This window comes from Macaca mulatta, chromosome X, assembly GCF_049350105.2.
Source record: "Macaca mulatta isolate MMU2019108-1 chromosome X, T2T-MMU8v2.0, whole genome shotgun sequence".
Lineage (NCBI taxonomy): Eukaryota > Metazoa > Chordata > Mammalia > Primates > Cercopithecidae > Macaca > Macaca mulatta.
The window spans coordinates 101,170,681-101,182,630 of NC_133426.1; the positions used below are offsets into that span (position 1 = coordinate 101,170,681).

The 11,950-nt window shown below is 38.4% G+C and overlaps 1 long non-coding RNA gene across 1 annotated transcript; it reads left to right on the forward strand.

The window, feature by feature from the left end:
* Positions 1 to 3,672: 3,672 nt before the first annotated feature.
* LOC144338658 (uncharacterized) lies at positions 3,673 to 10,454 on the forward strand. The gene is made up of 2 exons (XR_013412914.1): positions 3,673 to 3,834; positions 8,207 to 10,454. It is a non-coding gene; the product is annotated as an uncharacterized LOC144338658 (long non-coding RNA).
* Positions 10,455 to 11,950: the final 1,496 nt, after the last annotated feature.

Sequence of the window (11,950 nt, forward strand, 5' to 3'; positions counted from 1 at the left end):
TAAAGTATTTTAAAATGTATAGATATGTTCTTATTGACGATAGTCACCCTGGTGTGCTATCAAATAGTAGGTTTTATTCATTCTTTTTATTTTTTTTTTTACCCATTAGCCACTCCCAAGCCCCACCACCAGCCCCCACTACCCTTCCCAGCCTCTGGTAACCATCCTTCTACTCTCTAGGCCCATGATTTCATTGTTTTGATTTTTAGATCCCACAAATAAGTGAGTACATGTGATGTTTGTCTTTCTATGTCTGGCTTATTTCACCTATCATAATAATCTCAAGTTCCATTCATGTCATTGCAAATGACTGGACCTCATTTATTTTTATGGCTGAATAGCAATCCATTGTGTGTATGTACCACATTTTCTTTATACATTAATCTGTTGATGAACACTTAGGTTGCGTCCATATCCTAGCTATTATAAACAGTGCTGCAACAAACATGGGAGTGCAGATATCTCTTTGATACACTGATTTTCTTTATTTTGGGTATATACTCAGCAGTGGTATTGCTGGATCATATGGTAGTGCTATTTTTAGTTTTTTTGTAGAACTTCAAAACTCTTCTCCACAGTGATTGTACTAATTTACATTCCCACCAACAGGGTACAATGGTTCCCTTTTCTCCACATCTTCATCAGCATTTGTTATTGCCTGTCTTTTAAATGTAAGCCATTTTAACTCAGGTGAGATGATAGCTCGTTGTACTTTTGATATGCACTATTCTGATAATCAGTGATGTTGAGCACCTTTTTGTATGCCTATTTACCATTTGTGTGTCTTCTTTTGAGAAATGTCTATTCGAATCTGTTGCCCGTTTTTTATCAGATTGTTAGATTTTTTTTCCCTATAGAGTTGTTTGAGGTTCTTATATATTCTTGTTATTAATGCCTTGTCAGATGGGTAGCTTCCCAATATTTTCTTCAATTCTGTGGGTTGTCTCTTCACTTTGTTGATTGTATTCTTTGCTGTCCAAAAGCTTTCTAACTTGATGTGATCACAGTTGTCTGCTTTTGCTTTGGTTGCCTGTGCTTTTGGAGTATTGCTCAAAAAATTTTTGCCCAAACCAATGTCTTAGAGATTTTCCCCAATGTTTCTTGTGGTAGTTTCATGCTGTGAGGTCTTAGATTTAAGTCTTTAATCAATTTTTATTTGATTTGATTTTTGTATATGATGAGAGATAGGGGTCTAGTTTTATTCTTTTGCATATGGATATCCAGTTTCCCAGCATCATTTATTAAAGATAATGTGTTTTCCCCAGTGTATGTTCTTGGCATATTTGTTGGAAATGAGTTCACTGTAGGTGTGTGGATTTCCATTCAATTGGTCCATATGTCTGTTTCTATGCCAGTACCATGCTGTTTTGGTTGCTATATCTCTGTAGTATAATTTGAAGTCAGGTAATGGGATTCCTCTTGTTTTCTCTTTTTATTTTTTAAAAATTTTGTGGGTATACAGTAGGTGTAAAAATTTATAAGGTAGATGAGATGTTTTGATACAGGCATGCAATGTGAAATAAGCACATCATGGTGAATAGGATATCAATCACCTCAAGCATTTATTCTTTGAGTTACAAACAATCCAATTACACTCTTATTTTAAGTTATTTTAAAATGTACATTATTATTGACTGTAGTCAACCTATAGTGCTATCACGTAGTAGATCTTATTTATTCTTTCTTATTTTTTTTTTAATCCATTAACCATCCCTACCTCCCACCCCAATGCCCTCACTACCCTTCCCAACCTCTGGTAACCATTCCCTCAGTTTTGTTCTTTTTGCTCAGAATAGCTTTGTCTATTCTGGGTCTTTCATGGTTCTATATAAATTTTAGAATTTATTTTCTATTACTGTAAGAATGTCATGGGTATTTTGATAGGGATTTCATTAAACCTCTAAACTGCTTTTGGTAGTATGCATATTTTAACAATATTAATTTTTCTAATTCATAAACATGGAGTATTTTATTTATTTTTTTGGTGTTCTCTTTAATTTCTTTCATGAGTGTTTTATAGATTTCATTATAGAAATGTTTCCCTTTGGCAAGTTAATTCCAAGGTATTTGATTTTATGTGTGGCTATTGTAAATGATGGGATTATTGTTTTATTTTTTCCACACTGTCACCTTTGGTATATAAAAATGCTACTGATTTTTGTACATTATTTTGTATCCTACAGTTTTACTGAATTTGTTCATCAGTTCTAATAGTTTTCTTGTGGACTCTTGAGGTTTTTCCAAATACAAAATTGTATCCTCTACAAGGAAGGATAATTTGAGGGCTTCCTTCCCAATTTGGAAGCCCTTTATATCTTTCTCCTTTCTGATTGCTCTAGCTAGGACTTCCAGTATGTTGAATAACAATGGTGACAGTGGATATCCTTGTAGTGTTCTAGATCATGGAGGAAAGGCTTTCAGTTTTCTTCATTCAGCGTAATACTAGCTGTGGGTCTGCCATATATGGCTTTTATTATGTTGAGTTATGTTCCTTCTATACCTAGTTTTTAAAGGGTTTTTTTTTTATCATGAAGGGATGTTAAATTTTATCAAATGCTTTTTCAGCATTAGGTTAAATGATCATATGGCATTTCATACTGTTGATATGATTCATCACATCAACTTGAGTGTGTTGAACCAAACTTGTATCCCATGGGTAAATTCTATTTTATCATGAATAATGATCTTTCTAATGTATTGCTAAATTCAGTTTGTATTTTTGAGTATTTTTGCATTAATATTCATCAGAGATATTGCCCTGCAGGTATTTCATTTGTTTCTTTGTTTTGATGCCTCTTTGTTTGGTTTTAGTATCAGGGTAATACCGGCCTCTAAGAGTGAGCATTGAAGTATTCCCTCCTCTTCTATTTATTTGAATATTTTGAGTAGGATTGCTATTAATTCTTCTTCAAATGTTTATTAGAATTTAGCAGTGAAGTCATCAGATCCCGAACTTTTATTTACTAGGAGACGTTTTATTATGGCTTCAATATCATTACTTGTTATTGATCTGTTCAGGTTTTGGATTTTTTCCTGGTTCAGTTCTTGGCAGATCATATGTGTCATGGAATTTGTTCATGTATTCTAGATTTTCCAATTTATCGGCATATAGTTGCTCATAGTAGCGACTAATGATCCTTTGAATTGTTTCAGTGTCAGTTGTAATGTCTCTTTTTTATTTCTAATTTCATTTCTTTGGATCTTCTCTCTTATTTTCTTAGTCTGCTAAAGGTTTGTGAATTTTGTTTAACTTCCAGAAAGCAAACGTTTTGGTTCATTGGTCTTTTTATTTTTTTTTCCATTTACATTTTATTTATTTTGCTATTATCTTTATGATTTGTTTTCTTCTAATTTTTGGTTCTGTTTGGTTTTGATTTTCTTTAATATGCATCATTAGATTGTTTATTTTTAGTTGTTCCCTGTAGAGGACTACGTGCTTGCAAACAGGGTGTTCCCGATAAGTCCTGCTCTTGCAAACGAAGCAGGGCGTTCCCAATAAGTCCTGCTCTTGCAAATGAAGCAGGGCGTTCCCCATAAGTCCTGCTCTTGCAAACGAAGCAGGGCGTTCCCCATAAGTCCTGCTCTCTCAAACGAAGTCAGGGAAAGGTCAGAAAAACAACAATGTGTCTTGTGACTTGGTAACATTCCACAAACGACTGTATAAAATAAAGCAGAGCCCGCGATTCGAGGCGGCCGCCATGTTTGTCTTGTCTTGTGTTGTCTTGTGTGTTCATTCCTTTGTTTAGGAAACACGCGGACCCCAACATCTGGCACAGCGAGCAGGGTCCGTGGCTCCACGAGAGCAAGGAACCGGAGGGGGAACACCCCGGGCAGGTAAATAAAGAAAGGGGGACCCATGGGAAAATTATGGGGAATTCCACCTCTCTGGCCTCTGAATATTTGTGGTTACTGCAGGGACTGTTGATGTCTATAGGAGTAAAAGTTAGTTAAGGAGCATAAGACTTTGAAGTGATTGTTTGCCCATGTTGAACAACATTGTTATTGGTTTCAATATCAAACCAAAGTGCAGTTAAATCGAAAGGAATGGTTACAAGTGGTTAAAGTACTGCGTCGAGCTCATCAGCGAGGGCAAATGATGCCTCTGACTTTGTGGACTTTGTGTGTAGTTCCATTATTCAGGCATTAGAGTTACTTGAAACTGACTCAGAGCATGGCGATACTGCCACAGGAGGTGAGGCATCTGAAGCTTTAGAGAAAAATAATCTTAGAGAGGAACATGTTTATGCCCCGGTTGTTGAGGACAAGGAATTGGAAAAAGAGCTAATGCCTCCTTCATCTGAAGAAAATTCTGATTTGCAGCACATTTTAGAGATGTTACAATAGTTGTTAAAATTGCAAGATACCGCTGCTCCTGTTTCTCCTATCTCTCCGCCATGAGCCTTCCCTGTTACCTTCCCTTCTGCTAAAAGGATTTCCCTTTGCCTCCACCTCCAACCTCTTTGCCTATGTCAGGTCAGGTTTTCTCTGTGCCTCTTCCTCCTGTAGGAGAAAAGAAGGAATCGAAGGAAAAGGATGATTTCGAGGAATTAGATTTATTCCCAATAACACGGGCTGCTTTTGGCCCCAATGCTCAGTTCCCAAACGGTGGCCAGAATGTGACTTTTACAGCCCTACAATTTAAATTTTTGAAAGAAATGAAAGCTACAATTTCTAATTATGGACCTCAATCACCGTTTGTCCTTGGCCTTCTCGATTCCTTCTCTTCAGAACATATGATGATCCCTATTGACTGAGAAATGTTGGGACAGGCTGTCCTTGATCGTTCGCAATGGCTTCAATTAAAAAGTTGGTGGTGGGAGGAAGCAAAAGTACAAACTAAAAAAAATGCTACGCGAAATCCCCCAGGGCTACTGAAGAGCAGCTTACGGGTTCCGGACAATACGCCACTCTTAATGCTCAGGCAGGCCTAGATGATATTGCTCTCACTCAGATTAAAGCCTTGTTTATAAAAGCGTGGACTAAGGTTGGAATAGTGGGTAAAACTTCTTTATCTTTTGTAAAGATCCTACAAGGAGCCACTGAGCCGTATCCAAATTTTGTAGCCCGTCTTCAAGATGCTGTATTAAAGACTGTAGGTTCAGGCCTTGCTGCTAAAATTCTTTTGGATACTCTGGCTTTTGAGAGTGCTAATCCTGAGTGCCAAAAATTGCTGCGTTCTCTAAAAGCTAGTGGAGCTGATTTAGCTGAATACATTCGGGCTTGTGCAGGTGTTGGAGGAGCTATTTACAATGCTCAATTATTTGCTGGGGCACTTTCTAAGGCTTTAAAAGGCAATTCTAAACAAGGTATATGCTATCAATGTGGGAAACCCGGTCATTTTAAAAAGGAATGCCAGAAAAAATTAGGCTCTTCTGCTCTAAAAGAAAAAAGGTTACCATCTGATATGTGTAAACGATGTGGCAAGGGTCGACATTGGACCAATGAATGCCGTTCAAAAACTGATAAAAGTGGGAATGTACTGTCACCCCTCTCGGGAAACGGGAGCCGGGGCCCGCAGGCTTGGGACCCCAACAACTACAATGCAGGCCTACCCCAGTACCCAGTCAGCAGTGGCTTACAACATCAAGGAATGACCTCGAGTCCTCCTTAAAGACATCTTACCCTACCCTAGTTTCTCAGCTTTATGCTGCCACTAAGCAGAGCGCCGCTGCTGACCTAGCTATTGTCCAACCTTATACTTTATCTCCTAATAGAGGAATATATAAGCTGGCTACCGGAGTGTGTGGTCCTTTGCCAAAGGGACATGTAGGACTTTTACTAGGTTAAAGCAGCAATGCTATGCGGGGGTTAATGGTGGTCCCAGGTATTATTGATCCTGATTTTACTGATAAAATCCTTATTATGGTACAAGTCTCACAACTTATGCACCTAGAGGCAGGGAAATGTATTGCATAATTGCTTTTATTGCCTTTTTTTCCTTTCTTATCTAGAGATGTGTCTCATCAAGGAGGTTTCGGTAGTACTGGGAAAACTGTTTTCTGAGAAACTTTAGTTTCTGATCAAAAATCTTTATGTTCATTGCAAATTAATGGAATACTTTTTGAGGGGTTAGTCGACACAGGAGCGGATGTATATAATAATGTTTGGCTCAATGGCCTGATCATTGGAAAAAGAAACAAGTATCGGTTACTCTATCCGGCCTAGGTACTGCTTCTATAGTCTACCAAAATGTCGAGCCCCTGAGCTGTGTAGGACCTGAAGGACAACAAGGAAAAGTGTTCTTTTATATTGTTCCCATTAATATTAACCTTTAGGGCCGTGATCTTTTACAACAATTTGGTGCCTTTTTAAGCATTCCTCATATTTCTTCAGCTGCCAAAAATATGATGTTCAAAATGGGCTACAATCCTTTAAACTCTTAGCCACTGTCCACAAGCCTCAAACTTTACAATTGAAGTGGAAAACTACAACTCCTGTTCGGGTGGAACAGTGGCCATTATCTAAAGAAAGACTTAAGGCTTTAAAGAATTTAGTTAAGGAACAATTGGCCGAGGGGCATATTGAACCAAGTACTTCTGCATGAAATTCCCCTGTGTTTGTCTTGTCAAAAAAAAAAAAAAAAAGGAAAATGGCACTTATTAACTGATCTTAAAGCTGTAAATACTTGTATTCAACCTATGGGGACTTTATCCCCTGTAGCAGAAGAAGAATTGTCATTTGTAGAAAATAGAATTAGTGAAGCTCACCTTGATTATATTGCACCCAATCTTCCACTTTCGTTGTGTCTTTTTCATACTCCCCATTCACCAAGGGCCGTTTTACACCAAGATAATAATATTCCGGAGTGGCTGTTTTTGGCTAATAAAGCCATTAAGAAAATTCACCCATATATTGATAAATTAGCTGAATTAATTATTAAAGGACGACATCGAGCTCGTCAGTTGCTTGGTGCTGACCCTGTAAAAATTATTACCCGATTATCTAATCAATACATTGAATCTCTGCTGGAAACTCATGAGGGTTGGCAAGTGGCTTGCACTGAGTATACTGGTTCTTTTTCTCAGCATTATCCTAGTAATAAATTGTTTGCTTTTCTGCAACAATATTCTTTACTGCCATATAATCCTATCTCTTACACTCCAGCTAAAGGTCCCACCTTTTTTACTGATGCTTCAAGCAATGGAAAGGCTGGATACTGGACTTCAGACAATTCAAAAATTTCTCACTATCCATTTAAATCAGTACAACAAGGAGAACTTTTTTCCATTCTTATAGTTCTACAAGACTGGCCTCAAACCCCTTGTAATCCAATATGCTGTATATGTAACTAAATATATTTCTCAGACTTCTTTACCATTATTTCCTCAAACTCCTTTACAAAAATTATTTTCTTTATTATTTGTAACTCTTACTTCCCGCACTGCCCCCCTTTTTTCACTCATATTCGTTCTCATTCAGCTTTGCCAGGACCTTTATCTTTTGGCAATAGTCAGATTGATTCTTTACTTATTGGCAGTGTCCAACGGGCTCAGGATGAGCACCAACTACATCATACTAATAGTTTTCTATAACACGCCGTCAAGCCCAAGCTATTGTCAGAGCCTGCCCATCTTGTGCTCCTATTATTGCACCTTTTTAAAGTCCAGGTATTAATCCTCGAGGCATTCAACAAAATCACATTTGGCAAATGGATGTAACTTATGTTCCTTCCTTTGGTCGTTTAAAATATGTTCATCATACTATTGATACGTGGTCACATTTCCAGTGGGCTACGCCATACCCTCTAAAAAGGCTGACTCTGTTATTACTCATTTACTTACTTGCTTTGCAGTTATGGGAGTCCCTGCTGAATTAAAAACTGATAATGCCCCTGCTTATTGCTCTCGAAAATTGGCTGCCTTCCTCTCTTTATACCATACTCATCATTCCACTGGTATTCCATTTAACAGTCAAGGTCAAGCAATTATTGAAAGAGCCAATGCTACCTTAAAATTACAACTTTTAAAGCAAAAAGGGGGAAATGGGCGAGATTCCCCAAAACATCAAATTCTGAAAGCCCTTTTTACTTTAAATTTTCTCAACCATTGGCGCCAATTACAGCAGTCTGCAGCGGTAAAACATTTTCAACAGCCTTTAGAAAAGCCACAAAACAGAAATCTGTGGGTGTATTATCCTTCTTTACAAGGGAAATATTTAAAAGGAAACGTTTTACAATGGGACCGAGGCTATGCTCTTGTCCGTACAGGTGCCGGAGACGATTGGTTTCCATCTCGACAGTTGAAACAGTGCCATGGCGAAGAGAAGCTGATCCAAAGAGTTCCTGAAGGAATTCCAGGAGCCAAATCTGAGCGCTCAGAGAACATTCACCTTCGGAACTCGACGTGCGGAGCCCCCAACATGGGGACAACTGAAACAGTTAAGAAGCTGAAGGGGTTGTTCAACAAGCTGGGCAGCCCAAAACCCCACTGACTTTATTCCTGGCTATGCTGGCCGTAGTAAATTGTCAGGTAACAGCTGGAAAATTTACATACTGGGCTTATATTCCTTTTCCACCCTTATATCAAGGTGTGGCCTGGGGAGACAGAGAAGTCCCAGTATTTACTAATGATACTGCTTGGATGCCATCGCCTTTTTTAAACCAAGATCCTGAATTAGACACTGGCACAGTAAATAGTTCATATCAATTTGGGGTTGAAGGGTTACCTATATGTCTTGGGGGTAGTCCGCATCTTTCTCATGAGGCTTGGGCTGTTCGCTATAACCATAGTCATATCTCTGCCTTTACTATGATTGTTGTGGCTCAAAGTTTCAAGTATAATCATACTGCAGTACTTGATGAAACTCTGCCAAGTACATTATCTTTATGCCCTATCCCTGATGTGTCCGGAGGTGTTTCCCAACTAGAGTGGACTAGATGTAGAAGTAGTGGGCCACGATTGTTGTTAAAAGTAAAAGGGAAGAGTCGTAAATACCTTGTTACAGATTGGAGTGAACATGATTTTCAGACTAAATTCAACCATGTCAACCTGCGTTGGCATATAGGTAATCACAACATCGCTGCAGATGGCAATGAAACTATTATTTGGCATGATGGTGGTCTATCACCCCCTATGCCACATTTGGCTAATACCTCACAAATACAAGGTCATATTTGGAAGTTGCTAGCTGCTGGTAAACCAATGTTCACTTTTGTGGGAAACATGTCCTTAAATCTTACTAATATTGCTAACCCTTTCCATATATCTTTGCATCGAAATAATTCTAGATATGTTATTGCATGTGTAAGAAAGCCTTACTTGTTGTTGACAGGAATTTTTAAATGGGATAATAATACAGGGGTAGTTAACTGTACAAACAATTGTACATTCTTAAGTTGTATAAATACTACTTGGTGGAATAATAATTGGAATGAGTCTCATTCCGATTTATATATACTAAGAGCCAGAAAAGAAACCTGGCTACCTGTAAACTTAACACGTACTTGGAGTGAATCTGCTGGGGTTACTCAAATTTACAAGGTTATGCAAGATCTTGTCCACCGCAGTCGGAGGATGGTTGGAATCGTCATGACCGCGGTGATAGGACTTGTAGCAATTGCTTCCACCGCCGCTGTTGCTGGATTAGCTCTACACCAAAGTATACAAAATGCAGAATTTGTGCAACAATGGCATGAACAATCACATTTGTTGCGGCAGCAGCAACGAGACATAGATGCTCATTTGACTGAACGAGTAGATAATCTGGAACAAGTGGTTTCTTGGTTGGGATATCAGCTAACAGTGTTGAATACCCGAGTTTTGTTGAAATGTGATTGGAACACTACCCAATTTTGTATTACTCCTGTTCCTTTTAACAGCGCTGTACATAATTAGACTGAGATAAAGAGACTTTTAATTGGTCACAATAATCTTTCCCTAGAAATACAAGAATTAACACAGAACATTTCTGAAACATTTTGTAATCAGTTACCGTTGCTGACTTGTGCAGATTTGATGACTGGTATTGCACACAGTTTGACGTCTTTGAACCCTATGAGTCCTGTAAAAACTTTGCTGACCTCTGTTTCTAATAATGTATTGATTGTTGTTCTTGCCTTTGTCATTTTCACAGTCTGCTGGAGACGGTGCCAAAGGGCAAACACCGAATCCCAGCGAGCCCAACATGTAATGATGGTTTTAAAAGAAATTCAAACTTGTAAATAAGGAAAGGGGAAATGTAGAGGTCTACGTGCTTGCAAACAGGGTGTTCCCGATAAGTCCTGCTCTTGCAAACGAAGCAGGGAGTTCCCAATAAGTCCTGCTCTTGCAAACGAAGCAGGGCGTTCCCCATAAGTCCTGCTCTTGCAAACGAAGCAGGGCGTTCCCCATAAGTCCTGCTCTGGCAAACGAAGTCAGGGAAAGGTCAGAAAAACAACAATGTGTCTTGTGACTTGGTAACATTCCACAAACAACTGTATAAAATAAAGCAGAGCCCGCGATTCGAGGCGGCCGCCATGTTTGTCTTGTCTTGTGTTGTCTTGTGTGTTCATTCCTTTGTTTAGGAAACACGCGGACCCCAACAGTTCCTCTTTTTTAATGTTCTTATTTTGGATGAAGTTTACAGCTATAAACATCCTCCTTAGAACTGTTTTTGCTGTATCCCATAGATTTTGGTATGTTGTGCTTCCGTTATGATTTGTTTCCAAAAATTTTAAATTTCAATCTTAATTTCTTCATTAATATACTGGTCAATTGGGAGCATAGGGTTTATTTTCCATGTGTTTGCAGAGTTTTAAAAGTTCCTCTTGTTATTAATTTCTAGTTTTATTTCATTGTGTTCCAAGAAGTTGCTTCATATTATTTTACCTTTTTTGCATGTTTTTTTATATATACTTTAAGTTCTGGGATATATGTGCAGAACGTCCAGGTTTGTTACATAGGTATACATGTGCCATGGTGGTTGGCTGCACCCATCAACCCGTCATCTATATTAGGTATTTCTCTTAATGCTATCCCTTCCCTAGCTCCCCACGCCCTGACAGGCCCCAGTGTGTGATATTTCCCTCCCTGTGTCCATGTGTTCTTGTTGTTCAACTCCCACTTATGAGTGAGAACATGCAGTGTTTGGTTTTCTGTTCCTGTGTTACTTTGCTGAGAATGATGGTTTCCAGCTTCATCCATCTCCTTGCAAAGGACACAAACTCATCTTTTATTTTTATGACTGCATAGTATTCCATGGTGTATATGTGCCACATTTTCTTTATCCAGTGTATCATTGATGGGCACTTGGGTTGGTTCCAAGTCATTGCTATTGTGAATAGTGCTACAGTAAACATGCATGTGCATTTGTCTTAAGAGTAGAATGATTTATCATCTTTGGGGTATACACCCAGTAATGGGATTATTGGGCCAAATGGTATTTCTGTTTCCAGATCCTTGAGGAATCGCCTTACTGTCTTCCCAATGCTTAAACTAAATTATACTCCTACCAACAGTGTAAAAGTGTTCCTATTACTCCACCCTCTCCATCATCTGTTGTTTCCTGACTTTTTAAGGATCACCATTCTAACTGGTGTGAGATGGTATCTCATTGTGGTTTTGATTTGCATTTCTCGAATGACCAGTGATGATGAGCTTTTTTTTCATATGTTTGTTGGCCGCATAAATGTCTCCCTTTGAGAAGTGTCTGTTCATATCCTTTGTCCACTTTTTGATGGGGTTGTTTTTTTCTTGTAAATTTGTTTAAGTTCCTTGTAGATTCTGGATATTAGCCCTTTGTCAGATGGATAGATTGCAAAAATTTGCTCCCATTCTGTAGGTGGCCTGCTCACTCTGATAGTAGTTTCTTTTGCTTTGCAGAAGCTCTTTAGTGTAATTAGACCCAATTTGTCAATTTTGGCTTTTGTTACCATTGCTTTTGGTGTTTTAATCATAAAGTCTTTGCCCATGCCTATGTCCTGAATGATATTGCTTCGGTTTTCTTTTAGGGTTTTTATGGTTTTAGGTCTTAC